This window comes from Musa acuminata, chromosome BXJ1-5 (assembly GCF_036884655.1).
Source record: "Musa acuminata AAA Group cultivar baxijiao chromosome BXJ1-5, Cavendish_Baxijiao_AAA, whole genome shotgun sequence".
NCBI classification, from domain to species: Eukaryota; Viridiplantae; Streptophyta; class Magnoliopsida; order Zingiberales; family Musaceae; genus Musa; species Musa acuminata.
The window spans coordinates 36,991,171-37,005,258 of record NC_088331.1 but is presented as its reverse complement, the minus strand read 5'-3'; the positions used below and the strand labels follow the sequence as shown (position 1 = coordinate 37,005,258).

The following is a 14,088-nucleotide window of genomic DNA, read 5'->3' as shown; positions in this document are numbered from 1 at the left end:
TACAAAGAATTGACAACACCATATACACCAGAGCAAAATGGTGTAGCTGAACGTAAGAATCGGACTGTCGTTAAAATGGCAAGAAATTTGCTTAAAGGAAAACATCTTCCAAATCAGTTTTGGGTAGAAGCAATTGCAATAGCAGTTTATTTGTTGAATATTTCACCAACAAAAGCTGTTATAAATCGAACTCCTTTTGAGGCTTGGTATGGTATGAAACATCTAAGAATTTTTGGTTGTATTGCTTATGCTTTGGTGAATTCACAAAATCATCACAAGCTTGATGAAAAATCTGAAAAATACATTTTAATTGGTTATTCTTTACAATCGAAAGCATATCGATTATATACCCCTATTAATGGCAAAGTTATTATTAACAGAAATGTTATGTTTGATGAAAGGGCAAGTTGGAATTGGGAGACCAATAAAGGTGGAACACAAATGCGGACTCCAACAGAACTAGACACTCCGTAGAATCAAATGATAGATCCTGCTCCATCAAGTTCATCGTCAACCTCACCCAATAGCAGTTCAAATTCTGATTCCTCAGATGAAACCCCTCCAAGAAATTTCAGATCATTGACAGAAATTTATAAGTCAACATTTGCTTTGTTTATTTCAGATCCAACAACTTTTGAGGAAGCGATTGAAAAAGAGGAATAGAGAAAAGCAATGAAGGAGAAAATCAACTTAATTGAGAATAATGAAACTTTGGAGCTAATGGATCTACCGAAAGAAAAGAAACCTATTGGGTTAAAATGGGTGTTCAAAACAAAATTTAAATGTAAATTATTTGGTTTCACTAATAGTAATTGAAAGAAACCTATTGGGTTAAAATGGGTGTTCAAAACAAAATTTAAATGCAAATTATTTGGTTTCACTAATAGTAATTAGGCAGGAGCTTTAGATGATCGAAAGAGTACTTCAGGCAATGTTTTTAGCCTCGAATCGGGAGCTATATCTTAGAGTTCTAAAAAGCAAGCAACAACTACATTGTCGACATCAGAAGCAGAATATGTAGCCGCAACATCAATAACTTGTCAAGCAATATGGCTTAGAAGACTTCTTGAAGATCTTCATCAAGAACAAAAAGAAGCAACGAAAATATTTTGTGACAATAAAGCTATAATTGCAATGAGGAAGAATCTAACGTTTCATGGAAGAACGAAGCATATAGAATACACTATCATTTCATCTGAGATCTTATAGCAAGTGGAGCCATAACAATGAAGTATTGTGGAACAGATGAACAAGTTGCGGATATCCTCACCAAATCCATTCCAATTCAAAAACATGTTTATTTTATGTCGCAAATCGGTGTATACAACTATGAATCAAGAGGGAGTGTTGAGATTTGATTCATAGTTATCTATCTAGATAGTTATCATGATTTAGTGGTTACAAGATTATTTCAATAACCACCTCAATCATGATATAGTAGTTATAGGATGATTTCAATAACTACCACAATCATGATCTAGTAGTTATAGGGTGGTTATAACTAGGTCTTATAAATAGGACCATAGTTTATGAAACAAGGAATATAGAGAGTGTGTACTTGAGAATATCTTGTAAGTGTTCTTGTCAATCCTCCTGTTTTAAATACTACATCAGTTTTTAGTATTATGTTTTTTCCTTGCTCCTTCATCCCCAACATACACAACCTGGAAGACTATCCACAGTGGCATCTGTAGGCATCAGCTGTACATAATCCAACTCTCGTCCATTTTCTTCTCCTTCAGGAAGCCATGGATTCAAAGCAAGAAGACCAATCACTCCTCCATGACGAGGAGAGCTTCTAATGATAGACAAGACTCTGCCAGTAGGATGCTCCGATGGATTGCAACTCATCATAGCACGTATCCTTTCTACTGCTTCTCCCTACTCGGATTCCCTGTTCTTAGTTGAATCTGTTGATGCCTCGGAGGTCAGCGCATCATTCGATCCTCTCAACTTGGTCCCGTACACAATAGGATCCGACATTACAGCAACTGATTTCATCACCATCTATCTACACACAATCATGTCAAGGAATCATCATAAGACAATTATCAAATTTGATCCGCAAAGATATACCGAACGAATCATTAAACTCTAATTGGGTTTTAAGCCACCGAGATAACTTCGTTGTCAAACACAATAGGAATCGGGCTCACTCCTAATCCGAGTTGGGTCAGTTCCAACACTACCCAATTTCATCTAAACAATTGAATTAAAATAGATAAAACTGGAAATAATGAAATCTAATAATTTAATGACACAATATTAAGTTAAAAAATAATCATATTATAATTCAAAATTTATTTTTCATCTGTTAGAAAGAAAATTTCTACAATTATCTATGCCATGAGTCCATAGCATATTTTCTTTCATGAATGAAGGTGAATTAATATTCAAATATGATCAATCTCATACAAATTATTAATCATAATAACTGAACATATTATCATTTAAAAAATAAATTAATTAAATAACCTCTTGAGAATAGATTACCTCCATAAATTTTTCCCCACTATCGGACTCTTTCTTTGGTTTAGATGGAGAATCTATTTAGAACATCTATGCAAATCTTTCCCCACAATTAAAAAAACTCTTTGATCACTTAAGATAGATGAGAAGAGGATAATTCCAACCATCTATCTAAATAGGAGAAGAGGAAGACTTGAAAAAATGTCTGAGATTTTAATTTCTATCTTTGATTTCATATTAATTAAAAAATAAAACTATACCTTATTTAAAGGTATTAATATAGGAAATATTATTTTTTAATTAAAATTCTAGATAAGATATTTAGAAAATAAATAACGATATTTCCATTAGAAATAAATAAATTAATTAATTAATTAATAAGCTTACGACTATAGCTTTCGTCGCTTGCACAACTACGTCTCGCTTGATTGGAATTGGTGCCCATTGATATGGGGATTCTCATCAACTTGACAACGTTAGCTCAAAGATCATGTCAGGTATTCGATCAACCTCATACGTATAATGCAAAACCAAATTGGTTTATATCTTATTTGAATATATTTGATTAGTTAAAGAGGTATTTCTCTAAGATCACAAGTTGCCGCATGACAACTTGTGAAATAATTCTAATGTAGTTTGTAGATTACAAAGAAAGAAAAGAATAAGAAATTAAATTATGATTGTAAATGAAGATTACAAATACAAAGATATTTCAAATCATTATTTCTACATAAATGGAAGCCTATCATCGAAGATTATTTTCAAGATAAATTTAAAATGTTATCTTCTTCGAATAAGGAAAGAACAAATAATTTATTTAGTTTGATTTAATTATACTTTTTTAGCTCTAATTTTTTTTCTCTTTTATGATACTTAGGCTTATAAAAAGGGTCTAATACTTTGTAATAGAGATCATAAAAAATGGATTAATAAATTGTGCTCTTTTCCTATATGATATGTGGGTGATGTGATGCCATATTTTTTAAATAATATTATTCTCTCATCAACATGCAAGATGTATATTGATGCCTATATTTTGTGAATCTAGTAGTTATATGTTATTTTATTATTATCTCTTTGTTTTTTTTTTCTCTCTCTAGTTCTCTTTCAGAAAGATGGAGACCACCTCCTTAAACAATATATAATCGACAACAAATTATCGATAGTGGTTCATCTCTTAAATATGAGGAATCTCACGTTGCTTGCAAGCGGGTGATAAAATGGACTAATTAGAATAGTAGATTGACAATATAAGTAGATCATTTAAGAATCATAAATTAAAATTAAATAACATCTTTTCGTAGGCGAAGAGTATTAACAAAATATCTAAATAAAAAATAGATCTTAAATACTTCTATGTTCTAAAGTATTTGATTTTAAAATATGACTTTCGTATTAATTATAAGCATAAAAATCTTGATTATACTACTATTATGTGAAAAATTTTAATACTAGAAATTAAAATCATATAACAATAGATCAAATATACGATGCGTACCTTTCAATTATCATTTACAAAGTTTTTATCTAATCTGTAAGTGCACCATCATCGAATTCAAAATCTACAACGATATCGATATGTAAGAAAAGTTAGATTCACTTTTTTCTCTCTTCATATCCGTCCAGTATCACTATTACCAATGAATTAAAGACAAAGGGGAGATGAGAAAAATATATAATCTCTTAATAATTAGTTCATCTTTTAATAATATCATGTATCTATACTGAGCCGTGAGATCCTATCTATTTATAAGCGTAAGTGGAGAGTCTAGGATAAATAATTAGGAGAATCTCTTCCATCAAATTTATCTCATAAGGAATCCTATAATAATCAAACTTCTTTTGTACTGATGTATATTCATAATCAAAATTCAATCATATGTCTAAAATTAGACAATGATCATATAATCCAACCACTCTAGATTCAAGTCAAATCTTCCTTCAAGTTTAATACGTAAGTAGAACCCCTCTTCCAACTCACCACTGCTCGAATACGCAAGTGTTCAAAGCTTCCTACATAGTTTTAGCAATGAATCTTCCTCTTAAGAAAGACATTTTTGCTGGTTCAGCAGGTGGCAGCCATCGTAGCCTTAATGGACTCGATACCATGATCGACGAAAGCAGCAGCAACACCCACCATGCCTCAAATCCACCCCCGTCCACCCCCGGCTGAGTGTATTCCTAATTCATCGACTGTTTACTGTGATGGATCCTTCTTTCGCTAAGATGTCAAAGCAGATCTAGCTTTTGCTTTGTGGATGGTAACGATAACGTAATCATAGAAGACAACATACATCAAGCTTCATCTCCACTCCAAGTTGAATTCTGGGCTATCTCAAGTTGATGCACTCACAAAAGCCTCCTATCTGAATTTGCGAAACTTTATTCTCAAATCCTATTCTCTTAAGGCAGTTTTGTTTTATAATAAATCTAGGATATATTTTTAATTGGTTGAATTTGTGGGTGTTTTATCTTTTGAATATGTGAATATGAAAGAAAAAAAATGATCACATGTAAATACAATCCATTCTCGAATAGTAGTAAAAAGGTACTATTAGCTCAAAATTAAACCGTGAAAAAAAAATTATTAAACTTCTTAAAAAAATAATTACAGATTTTAAAAGACTCTTATACTTTAGTTCTATTGGCTTGAATACTTAAGATTTGAATTATCTAGTAGATGTCAGATATTTATAGATGTGAAATATAAGAATTCTTAATCTTTATGATTCTATCTAATCTAATTTTAAAAAATAAAATATCAATTTAAAATCTTTCAAAATATATTTTAATCAATAAAATTAAGAACTCATTATCTCTCTAACTCTATCTAATCTTATTTAAAAGATAAAATATTAATTTATAATATTTTAAAATTTACTTTTAACTTCTTAACCATTAACATGTTAAACAATTCTATAGCTCACATCAATGGAGCATTTTTGTTCTTCTCCAACCTTCCTCGGAGGAGAATTTTTTTTAATTTTATGGACAAATAGGGTCCAATTAGTTAATTGATTATATGATTTTTTTTAACAAAAATAACACTCTTTCTCCCATTACAATCTGTATAAATTATTGGATTATTTTATTGGTGTGTATTTTAGTTATATTTATAACATAGTAAGAGAAATTATTTATATATGAAATTATCGAAGTCATTTATAAATTATTGAAAAAAATATCATTGACTAATGAGTCAGTCCGATTAGATATTTATCAAAAGTGCTAAGTGCCTTATGAAAATTTCTCCCTATTAATGTGGAGTGCTGATGTGGCGAACTGATGAGCGAGATATGTTGGGGGGATCGTTCATTGGGGGTGATCTAGTCTTGTAATAGGGAGGTTGAGTAGAAGAACTGGATCTCTCTTACTATGGGGTTATCTCTTAGCCATTGGTAGTCTTGCATAACAGGTCTACGTTGGAGGCTTCCTGGCTTGACCCCTCCGATGTTTAAGTTAGCGAGAGGCAGAGGGGGAAGAAGACAACAACATGAGCTATGTAAATAAAAGAGTAGAGAATAGAGAGGCTATTGCCTAGGCTTGGGGCATGGCTTTTATATTTAGGTGCTGAGCGATCTGATCATGCCTTAGCCAAGGCCCCCCTTACTCTAAACTACGAAGGCTTTAATGAGAGCGATTTGCAGTCAATCGTTAATGCCTAGGGAAGTTGAGGCATGCTATCATTAATGATCGTTGATTCTCATTCTTTTATTGTATGTTAGTTCACATAGTGGAGAGAGTTGGAGGGAGCCAATATTATCCCTATCATTTACGGAAGTTGAGACGTACTATCGTTAATGATAATTTGTTCCCATGCCTTTATTGTTTGTTAGTTCACGTAGTTGAGGGAGCTAGAGGGTGCTAATATTATCCCTATCAAGTGGGTGAGTTGGAGGGTACTAATATTATCCATATCAGGTGGGTAACACGTGAGTTCTCTATATTCTCATAATTAATTAATTTTATTTTTTTAAAATATAATTATTATTAAAATTAGTTAATAATATAAAATTTATAAATAATAACAATAATATTTATGAAGTTTTACATGTCAAAACAATATTAAAATATAAAACTTTATCTAAATCATCATTGTATCTAAATCATCATTGTGTTCAATAATAGCATGAATAACCACAAGAATAATGGATAAAACTCTGATCACCGAAGGAAAGCGTAGAGGAGGAGTCGTAGTTACATCGCTTTCTATATTATAAAAACTCAGAGCAATAGTGATGCATTTATTTTTATCTTCGAGGGTAACTATTCGGCATTGGCTCATCGTCAACTCTATATCTTCAATCTCACGACAACTCCTAGGAAGATGACTTTTTTGTGAGGGTTCAGTGTTTGGTGTACTAAGAACCAAAATACCAGTAGTTGCAATCCATTTAACAACCAATCCTTCAACTTCACCAAAATATATCCTCCTCTCAATCTGTGAGAGAAAAAAACAAGAATCCATGGGATTAATATAGAAGTAAAAATACAAATTTATATCAAGATGAGGTGCTAAGATCTTACGGTAAATTTGTATACGTAGACTGTTATGAAATATGGTCCTACTGTTAGAACCCTAACTTTAGAAAACATCACCTGCAAATAATAATGACAGCATAAGGATCAACTTCTCATGCTCAACCCAAAATGCCAATGAAAACAATCAAGTATGAACTCTGTTTTGTATCTATATCAGCAAATTAATCATAATATGATCAATTTCTCTCTCTAAAGCTGCAAGAAGTTATATATCTTTTTTATAATCACAATATATATGCGATGTTACCACTATTTAATTTTATAATATAGAAAATTCTTTTTTCAGATTTTTTTATCTCTATTATACAATCTCATTTTTTAAAGTTAGATATACCTTATGGAATATTTTAGAACTTGTGTTCATCACTTATTCTTTATAAAAAAATATATATAGTAACTGAAAAAAAAAAAAAAAGAAGATTATCTCCTTGTTCTTCAACAAAGCCCAGAGATAAACATTTTCTGCAGATTGCTCAGCATGGTTGATAGCTCTTTTTCTTTCATTACAATATGCAGGAACTCCGTATCTCACAGCTACAGACAACAATGCTTCTCTACCTTCCTCGCAGCCTCCTTATCAAAATAAAGACCAGTAAAACATCTATTGCCAATCCGATCACCTGAATCAGATGCACCCCGTTTCTTCACATAAACCTCTTCAGCTTCAACCACTGCAGCCAATGTTCTATATACAATAATGTCAGCATACCTTCTCAATGGAGAAGTAAAAAGTGTGTAGAGTGGGATTGATAGTCCATAAGCTCACTCATCTTCTCTGCCTCTCAAATCTCCTGTGCAAAAATAGACTGCTAATTGCATTGTCCTTGCAGCAAGTGCCAAAAGAATTTGAAGCAACACAGGATCATTCTTCAGTTTCTCTCTCATTTTGGGTATTGCGAGCTGAAGTTTGCCGGATGACGAAGCATCCAACTCGAGTCCACGTTTCCTACAAAATTCTTGGAACTCTTTCAGCTTCATCGACATAGGCTCAGCATGCCTGCGAAGTAGGGCACAGCCTGGGAAAGCCTTGGATATGACCTCCGCAACTGATTCATTTGCCAGCAGCATCGACTCCTCAACAAGACAACTTGACTCCTTCCTCACACCAAGGAAGCTGTCATTTGGATTCCCACTCTCATCCAACAAGAAGACAAGCTTAGGAGTCTCAATCCAAAATGCTCCATTTCTTAATCTGATCTCCCTCATCTTCTTGGTGATCCCATGCAGGCTTCTAAGAGAATCAACAACATCCTTTAACTCAAACTGCCCATACATTTTAGGTACCGTTTTCACTGAAACATCAACCTCAAATCCTCCGTCAATGATGTCTTGCACATCATCGTATGATAGCTTGCATCATGAATGGATCACAGATCGGCCGATCCACCGCACGGTGATGTTTCCGGTGTCATCAATGTCCCAAGTGATGGAGAAGGCAAGCCTATCCTAACCTGGTACAAGTGAACACGCTTCCTCAGAAAGCTCTGGAGGCAACATTGGCAGCTTGTGCTGCGGTGTGTACACACTGGTGGATCGAATTCGGGCTTCTCTATCTAATGCTGTGTCTGGAAGAACAAACCTTGAAAAATCAGCGATGTGGACACCGATTCCGAATACTTTTTCGGATACCTTTTCGATAGATAATGCATCATCGAGGTCGGTAGCAGATGCATGATCGATTGTGAAGGTGCAAGTGTTTCTAAGGTCTTTTCTGGTCTCATATTTCTCCGTAGGGATCTTCCATGGTGCTTCTGGAAGACAAGACAAAGACTCCGGAGAGAAGTCTGCAGCTCTGATTGCATGCTCAAACAATACAGCACTTATCTGTGGCTCAATTTCCTCAGCTCGTCCCAACATACGGATAACATGTGCTTTGGGGCAGACACTTCCTTCCTTCCACACCTTTATTCGAGCGGCTACCAATTCCCTTTCGATTGATACATCGTCATTGATGAGCCTTTCCTTTGCACAACCTGGAAGACTTTCCACAGTGATTACCATCATTGGCAATTTGGAATTTGTAGGTATCAGTTGTATGTAATCCAACTCTCTTCCATATTCTTCTCCTTCAGGAAACCATGGATTCGAAGCAAGAAGTCCAATCACTGCTTCACGACGAGGAGAGCATCTGATGATAGACAAGACTCTCCCATTTGGTCGCTTCGATGGATTGCAACTCAACGTAGCACGTATTCTCTCCAAAGCTCTTGCAGCTTCTCCCTGCTCGGAGTCCCTGTTCTTAGTTGAATCGGTTGATGCCTTGGAGATCAGAGCATTATTCGATCCTCTCAACTTGGTCCAGTACACAACAGGATCCAACATTACAGCGACCACATCACCTTCTATCTACACATAATAACGTAAAGGAATCATCACAGTGCGCAAATGTGATCCGCAAAGACATACCGAATGAACATACCGCTCTGTTTTGTGCATCAGCTCCATTAATGAGAACGTCCACCGGGAGACCGTCGACGGTACAGAAGGCCTGCAGCAGCCAAGAAACAAATACCCAATAAGAATTCTGCAAGAACAGTAAAGAACAAGCTTTGTTACTGACCTCTTTCCGGTCATATGCGTTCACGCGAAATGTTGCTTTAAAGGCACGACCTTTCTGCAAGATCAAAGACTCGATCAGTATGGTTTCCACCGTAAGAGTTCATCTCCTATTGTAGCAGACAACAGGTTTACCTCGATCGCCTCTTTGACTGCCTGCTCTGGCCAATGAAGAGCAAAGTTCATCTGCGAATTGCGTGGAGGAGCTGCCGCAGCAACAGGAACAGAGAAGTCGGCAAAGGGTGGTTATTCGGGATCCCTGCAGAACATCAGACAAAAGAAAAAGAACAGATTTTTTGGTCAAATCTTGAAGGAGAGCAGATGGAACGAAGAGGATGGAGGCGCTAAGGCCAACCTGGTAGGAAGGCCATGGTGTCGCCTGCGCCGCTGCTACGTCGGCCTCTTGGCAGCTACGTCGAGATAATTAATTCATATCATTGACTGAACGTCGTTAATTAATTCATATTTTATTTTGCTTATATAAATTAAAATAAAAACTTCGAGAAGAGGACTCGATCTTTTTCTTTATCTGAATATAAATAAATAAATAAAATAGTGAAACATTTTTTATTATTTATATTAAGAGTTTCATATATCATGAAGACACATACTTCAGTATGCTTGACTTAGCCAACCAAGTCGAATGAATTTGGCATATGTTGAACCACACACTGAACCGGCTCCAACTAAGCCCAATTGTTATTAAACCAGGCTAAACCGACTCTAATTAGGTTCAATTTCTCCTTAAACCAAGCTCAACAAGTCAGAATCGATCTGTAAACCGATATGATATCGGATTGAAACTACCAAAATGAGTTTGAACCGATATGATATCGGACTGAGCCGAGCTTAATAAGCCTAAACCGACCAAATTATGCTTACCTCGACTTGGGTTGGCCGTTGGTCTTTGACAATCCACCTACGCTGAGACCTGAATTGGGTTCAGCCACTGGGATAACTAGGAATCGAACCAAACCCATTTGGATCGGGCTCGCGCCCAAGCCTTGATCCGATCCGAGTTGGGTCAGTTCCAACACTACCCAATCTAATTTTCATTTTTTATAAATTTTAGAGTTCATCTAAATAATTGAATAAAATAGATAAAATTAAAAATAATAAAATATAATAATTTTGTGACATTATCTTAACAAATCAAATTGATAAGATTAATTATTTAACATCATATTATAATTCAAAATTTTATTTTACATTGGTTATAAAGAGAATTTCTACAATTATTTATGCCAAAAGTCAATTGCATATTTTCATGAATGAAGGTGAATTAAGATTTGAATATGATATAATATGCATAAAAATATATTCATATAATTAATCTTAATAACAGAACATATTATCATTTAAAATATGAAATAATTAAATAGCTTACTTAGAATTGAAAACCTCCTCAAATCTTTCCCCACGATCGAACTCTTTCTTTGGTTTAGATGGGAACCTATTTAGAATATCTCCACAAATCTTTTGGCACGATCAAATTTTTTGATCACTTAAGATGGATGAGAAGATGATAATTCCAACCAACTAAATAGGAGCAGAGGAAGACTTATAAAAATGTATGACATTTTAATTTCTATCTTTGATTTCGTATTAATTAAAAATAATAAAACTATGCCTTATTGTTATAGGAAATATTACATAAAAGTATTATGGGAAATATTTTATATTTTAAAAGTATTAATATAGGAAATATTATTTTATTTTATTAAAATTCTTGATAATCATATTTATTTTATTTTAGTTAGAAAATAAATAAGCATATTTTAGTTTATAATAAAAAAGTTAATTAAATTAATTTAGAAGCTTATAGTGCACACCCACTGATGGGAGGAGTTTGATACGTGTCGCGTCAATAAGGGGAGTCTGATATACACCAAATTAGTTTATATTTTATTTGAATAAATTCAATTAGTTAAGGAGCTACTATTTCTCGATCACAAGTTGTGATATGTGAAATAATTCTAATGTAGTTTCTAGATTACAAAGAAAGAAAATATAAAAAAATAAAGAAATTAATTTTAGAAGATTATTTTCAAGATAAATTTAGGATGTTATCTTCTTCCAAGAAGGAAAGAACAAATGATTTATTTAGTTTGATGTAATTGTGATTTTTTATTTCTAAATCTCTCTTTTGCAGTACTTAGGCTTATAAAAGGAGCCTAATACAGTGTAATAGAGATAACTAGAAAATGGATTAGTAATTTATGTTCTTTTCTCATATAATGTGTGGGTGGTGTGTTACCATATTTATTTTATTAATGAAATAATTTTATTATTAACGTAGAAAAATCATTATTGATATATGAGTCAATCCGACATTGTCCAAATCCAAAGACATAGGAGTGTTTGAAGTGGTGGTTGAGGTGACTTCGAAGTAAAAATATCAAACTCTCGAGGTGTCACCTGGCCTTAGAGGGGACAATTTGTAATTGTCCAAATATCTCTCTCTTATAATTTTGTCCATGCAAGCAGATGGGTGGAGGATAACATGGACCTTTTCCATCCAGGATAACTTTCACATGGTGATTATATGTCAGATGATAATTTATCGTTAATATATATATATATAACTAACCATATGGTATATCGACATCGTTGCCCTCAGTTTGTTGAGTGTGGGTCGACATATAATCACATTGTACACTAAGGGAATGTTGACTACTATAAATTTGGTCATCATTGCTTTAGAGCAAGGCTCGTCCCCAACCATAATATGTAGGCTTAGAGTCTAGAGAGGGGAGATAGAGTCACCAATTAACCCTATCAATGAAAAAATCATAAGGATGAGATCGTTAGCCAAAAGCCCAAGTTTTTAAAAAGTGTCAAAGTAGAGGATATCGATAGCTCAACTAATATCAATCATAACCCTCCTTACTCGGGCATTAATCATCCTTACAGAGACTACAAAAGCATCATCTTAATTTGGATTGAGGTATTTCGTCTCTTGTTCCTTAAAGGTTATTTCTAAGTCGTCTTCTGACCTCAAGCGCTTTTCAATGGCAGCTTGGGTGTAGACTTTACGATCTAAGAAGCTATCTCCTCCCGGTGCCTTCGGACAAACCTCTCGAGGTATTCCTAATGAATAAATCATTCGATTTGTTCCTTCAAGTCATGAAAGTCCTCTATGTCATGGCCATATCATGATGGAAACTACTTAGATGTCTTTATCAATTGAGAGTCTTTCAAGAGCCTTTCTTTCTTTATTTGTAAAAGATACTTTGGTTCTAGTCATTTGATATCTAGACAAATTATTATAAAGTATTAATCACATGTTGTTCGACATGTCATTGGTTTATCTAGCACTTCATTTGACCCTTCGACGCATCATCCTCTCCTTCGGCATATTGCCCAATCGATATGTTGTCTTTCCGCAACATCGGATCTCCTTAGCGTAATGTATGATCTTCTTAGCCCGAAGCCCAAACTCATAGCATGAAGCCTTCTATCGCCATGTCGACCAATCATTCAGCTAGACGTCTAATATTCTAACTTGTTTCACTTCGGCCCAACATAGATTCTTCCTGTTTTAGTTAAATTATCTCTCCATGATCGAAGATAGTCCTACGAGACTCAAAACACATATTAGATAATAAACTTATTAATTGATTTCATCATCAAAATATGAGATTCAACATGATACACACAAGTGTATTGTATCCATTGATTGCAAATGGATCTTCAAGAAGAAGATCAGAGTAGATGGAAAGGTGACTTAGAGTTGAGGGTCGAGTATTTTTGATTTAGGGTTTAAGATTAAGGGTTTATGGTTTAGGATTTAGGGTTGATGGTTCAAGGTATAGGATTTAAAATTGAGGCTTTAGGGTTTAAGGTTTATGGTTCAAATTTAAGGTTGAGGGTTGAGAGTTGAGAGTGTAGGGTTTATGGGTTAGTGTTGAGGGTTTGAGGTTTTGGGTTGAGGGTTTATGATTTATTGTTGAGGGTTGAGGGTTAAGGGTTTAGGGTTGTGTGTTTGATATTTCGGGTTTAGGTTTAATGTTTAGGGTTTAGTATTGTTGTTTGAGGGTTTAGGGTTTAGGTTTTATGGTTTAGGGTTTAGCGTTGAGGATTTAGAGTTTAGAGTTTAATATTCAGGGTTTAAAATAGGGAGGGAGACCTCTGATGATGTGAAGTCAATGCCGGAGAAGAAGGCTATAGTTACGATGGATGCTACTGTCAAGAGAGTTCTATTTGGCTCTCGCATATCTGTTTGGCTCTAGTGACAGTCAAAGACGACAAGGGCGGTTGAGGGCGATGGACGAAGCGTGAAATCATTAGATATGGGGCTTCCGTCTTTGACCTACCTAGTGTCCAATGGGCTCCCTTCCACCATAGTTGCATTGGACATTCTACCTAGTGTCGAAACTGCATTGGTCTTTGCTACATTGTTCTGGTTCAAAAATGATGTTCTTGAAGATTACGTTGTGGAACAATCTCTTTCAAACTCATTGTAATCTAAAGATCCTAAAATAGAACTCTAGGAATTCAACCATGAAGGGTTAGTGCCAA

The 14,088-nt window shown here is 34.4% G+C and overlaps 1 pseudogene; it reads right to left on the bottom strand.

Moving 5' to 3' along the window:
• Positions 1-7,378: 7,378 nt before the first annotated feature.
• On the bottom strand, positions 7,379-9,753 carry LOC135673940 (DIS3-like exonuclease 2; annotated as a pseudogene).
• Between the last annotated feature and the right edge of the window lie 4,335 nt (positions 9,754-14,088).